The sequence below is a fragment of the Portunus trituberculatus genome, chromosome 29 (assembly GCF_017591435.1).
Source record: "Portunus trituberculatus isolate SZX2019 chromosome 29, ASM1759143v1, whole genome shotgun sequence".
In the NCBI taxonomy this organism is placed as follows: domain Eukaryota; kingdom Metazoa; phylum Arthropoda; class Malacostraca; order Decapoda; family Portunidae; genus Portunus; species Portunus trituberculatus.
In genome coordinates, this window is record NC_059283.1 from 987,685 (window position 1) to 992,684 (window position 5,000).

At 39.2% G+C, this 5,000-nt stretch overlaps 1 protein-coding gene across 7 annotated transcripts in view; it reads right to left on the reverse strand.

Moving 5' to 3' along the window:
- Nucleotides 1-5,000, reverse strand: part of LOC123510423 (BTB/POZ domain-containing protein KCTD20-like) — a 61,467-nt gene that overhangs the window by 47,939 nt on the left and 8,528 nt on the right. The window contains exon 1 of one of the 7 annotated variants that reach the window (XM_045265597.1): nt 3,703-3,790. The exons of the other annotated variants lie outside the window; for them this stretch is intronic. The gene's annotated coding sequence lies outside the window, so the exon portion shown is untranslated. Of the gene's footprint in view, nt 1-3,702; nt 3,791-5,000 lie in introns of those variants that run through there. 7 annotated transcript variants of the gene reach the window in all.

Below are 5,000 nucleotides of genomic sequence, written 5' to 3' on the forward strand. Positions count from 1 at the left end.
GGGGGGATTGAAATAGTGAAGACTGTGGCCATTAATCTTTTGACCTCCATAGATCCTTCCGAATCTCAATAAAATGGTCTAATCGTACACAAATCTCAAGGTAAAAATGTATCCCAGAACTGAAGGGGTTAAAATAGTGAAGACTGTGGCCATTGATCTTCTGACCTCCATAGATCCTTCCTAATGTCAATAAAATGGTTTAATCGTACACAAATCTCAAGATAAAAATGTGCCCCAGTACTGCAGGGGTTAATCACTCCATAGAATAACACAACACAAGAGGAAGATTCATGTACGCGTGTTACTTTTTTTCCATCCCAAAGGCACACCTGAGGAAACACTTGTACACCTCAAAGTCACCGCGCAATTACCTGCTGTACACTCCACACAAAGAAAGCAGTACCTTTTATAAGCTGACATCCTTTAGTCGCTGTAATTATCAAGAGTACGTGCACATTTCCCGCCACCTACACCTTTTGTCCCTTTACTAACACACTCTACTGCCATCCTCCCCCGTACCATCCCTCTCTTCCTCCTCCTCCTCCTCCGCCTCCTGTGTGTGCTGCACCGCATGTGACGCCGTGAGAGGACTGTAGCACCTGACTCGAGTGGCGTGCCATAACCAAGGTGCGTCACTCCTCTCTCCTCCATCTTGTCATTACTCGCAGGTGGCTTAACCCCTTCATTACTGGGACGCATTTCTACCTTGAGTTTTGCTTTTGATGTCACGATTTTATATCAGCAAGGGTCCATGAAGGTCAGAAGATTAATGGCCAGTCTTTACTATTTTAATCCCCCCCATGAGTTTCTGAAGCTGTATAAAATCACCAAATAGTAACCGGAATGAATATGAAAACGTGTCATGGTACTGAAGGGTTAATGAAGGGCCGAGGTGAATTGTCTCTCAGCCTCCACCCTCACTGATACAGCACAATGACCAATTCACCTCATTTTAATCTCATTATTCCATTCATTACTGCTATAGTCTGTCTGCTCTAAAATGGTTCCTGAATTTAAAACATCTAGCTTATTGATAACGTCATTGATTTGTGAATAATACTTGTTTTCTGTTGATCAACGCACTTATTACAAGGACAGCTCACGGTTTGCCTCAAGATCTGACAACCATGCATTCCCTGGGGCACCATTAAAACCGAGACCCAGGAGCCACTTTAGAGTAGACAGAATATAACAACTTCCAAGCTCATTAACCCCTTCACTACCATGCCACGTTTTCATATTCATTCTAGTAACTATTTGGCGATTTTGTGACGCTTCAGAAACTTATGTGGGGGATTAAAATAGTATTAACTCTGGCCATTAATATTTTGACCTCTAAAGACCCTTCCTAATGTCAGTAAAATGGTCTAATGGTACACAAATCTCGAGCTAAAAAATATGTTCCAGTATTGAAGAGGTTAACCCTTTCACTACCAAGTCACGTTTTCATATTCATTCTGCTTACTATTTGGCGATTTTGTGGCGCTTCAGAAACATATGTAGGGATTAAAATAGTATTAACTCTGGCCATTAATATTCTGACCTCCGTAGATCCTTCCTAATGCAAATAAAATTACCTAATACCAAAAAATAAATAAATAAATACAAAAATAAGGTAAAAATGCGTCTCAGTAGCAAAGGGGTTAATATGTATTGCTAGTGGAAATACAGTAAAACAAAGACAAAAAAAAAAAAACATCAAAACACATAAAATTAAGAAAGTAAGACAAAAAGGGAAGTTGCTATAAGACACTAGGCCTACGTGTGTCCCTCCCTGCGTAAAATAGACCTACCTAATCCACTTACCATCCCTTGCCATAAATTTCTATAATCTGCTTTTCAGAATCTTTTTAGCTTCCTATTGACTCGCCACTAACAACCTCATTACTCAGTCTACCTCAGTCATCCATCACTATTGGGGAACGTTGCGCCCCTCCTCTCTCTCTCTCTCTCTCTCTGAAACCCGACTTTTTTTCTCCTTGTTCATATATATCATTTCATGGTATCTACTTCCTCCCCTCTCTCTCTCTCTCTCTCTCTCTCTCTCTCTCTCTCTCTCTCTCTCTCTCTCTCTCTCTCCTTTATCCAGCTTGAGTCTGTTCCGTGTAGTCCTCGTAGTAAACAGCAAAGCAGAGACAGTTTCCAACACATGCTTACAAAAATACAACACAGTGAGCGTAGCACAGTCAGGTAACGGTGTCGAGGAAGCAATTAAAGTTAGTGAGTCACGATAAAGGGTCGCCACACTCTCCCAGTTGTGTAATGTGAGGCAATGAATCACAGCACGCAACTCAAGGAGGCGTCACGAGCATTATCTCCCTCCACCAGCATTAACAGATAGCAATAACTCTCTCTATGTCTCACGCAAACTTAATGAGGAGTCCAGCATTATCTCCAGCGTTAAGAAGAAAACGGTAACTTTAATTTTATCTAGGTGGGGGATTAGAAGAGTGAAATCTGTGGCCATTAATCTTCTGACCTCCATACACTATATAAAACATACTTATTTTATCTCTCTTTATCTATCACTTCCTGTCTTATCTTCGCCTATGTAAGGAATTTTAACTTCCAAAATCTCTCCTTTATGATGTAACTACATGAGGACATACATACATATCCCTCTAAGACAAGATACTTATGGATTATATCTCTCCTACCACCTCTATTAAATCCTCTCATCTTCGCCTCTGTAAGGAATGTGACTTCAAAAACTTCTTAATGATGTAACTGCACAAGGACATACAAACATTTCCCTTTCAGACAAGATACCCAAGGATTATATTTCTCAAACCACGTAAAGACCTCTATCACATCCTCTCTTCATCTTCAACTCTATAAGGAATGTAACTTCAAAAACCTCTCCTTTATAATGTATCTACACGAGGACAATATAAACATTTCCCTCTAAGACAAGATACGAATTAATACACTACTCAATAATTCGAGAATCCTTTATATTACCTCCTAACATTACTGAAGATAACGAGAATCACCGTCCCACTGCTATCTCTGACAACGTGAACAGATAACACACCAATTAATCACACTATCTCATTTTTACCTCATCAAGGGCGCTCGTTGATTCGTCTTGACCCAATGCGGATTAATATCACCAACATTCTTACACACACAATAAGGACAACACACTCATTCATTTGACACACTCTACACTTCATTCTTACCTCACAAACACACTCATTCATCCTCATTAATTGGCCTTATCATTAATATCACCAACATTCTTAAACACACATTAAGGACAACACGCTCATTCATTTGACACACTCTACACTTCATTCTTACCTCACAAGCATTAGGGAAACACACTCCTGCAACCTCATTAATGTGTCTTATGAGGGACAAATATCATCCTCATTCTTAAACAAACAATAAGGACAACACACATTCATTTAACACACTCTACACTTCACTCTTCCCTCACAATCACTCAGGCTACACACACTCATTCAAGCTCATAAATGTGTCTTATGAGGGACAAATCACTCACTCTCATTCTTAAACAAACAAGATAACACACTCATTCATTTAACACACTACACTTCACTCCTCCCTCACAAACACTAAGCTACACACAATCATCAATCTTCCCACCTCATTAATACATCTCAATGAAGATTCTCACTTATTCCAACACTGGAGCCTCCTTAACAGATCGGGTAATTGAGGCGTCACGCTCATTACCTCACTAATGCCTCTTATAATGAAGATTCACGCTCGCCTAGTGCAAACCATAGCGGCACTGATAACTTTTGACGCGCTGGAGGGGGATTCGGCAGGCGGGAGAAGGAAGGCAGAGGTGGTAGTGGAGACTCAGACAGGCGGGAGAAGGAAGGCAGAGGTGATAGTGGATACTCAGACAGGCGGGAGAAGGGAAGACAGAGATAGTAGTAGAGACTTAGACAGGCGGGAGAAAGGAAGGCAGATGTAGTAGTAGAGACTCAGGCAGGAGGGAGAAGGAAGACAGAGGTAGTAGTAGACTTAGACAGGCGGGAGAAAGGAAGGCAGATGTAGTAGTAGAGACTCAAGACAGGCGGGAGGGGGAAGACAGAGGTAGTAGAGGGGGAGGAAGATAACAACGCTGATAAAGGTATACATGCGCATACCAATAAACAAATTCACAGATAGAGATGAGGCAGACAGTTATAAGGACGGACAGAACAAGTAAACAGGTAAAAAGAAACAAAAAAAAGACGAGGAATAGGAAAAAAATGGAGGAAAAAGGAGTAAGAGAATGCAAAAATAGAAAATGAAAATGAAAAATGGTAAAAATAGAACGAAGAGGTAAATTAAATAAGAAATGCATTAAAAAGACAGCTTGAACAGACAGGTGGTTGGAATAAAAGGAGGAATCGACAGCTAGATGAATGGAAAGACAGATAAGCGTATGGACAGGTTAAGAAAATAAAAACAATAAATAAAAATAAATAAATAGAGATAGAAAGACCCAAAACGAATACAATTAATGAGAAAAAAAGATTAGAATGAACAGAGAGAGAGAGAGAGAGAGAGAGAGAGAGAGAGAGAGAGAGAGAGAGAGAGAGAGAGAGAGAGAGAGAGAGAAAACGTTGAAGAGTAAAAGAAAAAAAGGAGAAAAAATTGAAACAAACAAAAATAAATAAAAATAAAAACAATAAGAAAAAAATATAAAACCAAAAAGATAAACAAGAAAATAACCAAAAAATATAAAAAAAACGTAAAAAAAGATGAAAATAAAAAACAAACGAAAATAAAAATTAGAAAATAAAAAAAATAAAACAAAAACCTTCAAAATTATTAGTATCAAGACTTGTAAAGCACCATTTGTTAGAGAGAATTAGGCCTACCGTAGTGCATCCCTGATAGGCCTACAAAAATATATTGTTCTGGGTAATATTATAATGGAAATGACCCTTGATTAAACTGCCAATCAAGGTTACCATTAATAGCAGCCTGGTAAGGGATCAGCAGGTGTGTTTCTCTCTCTCTCTCTCTCTCTCTCT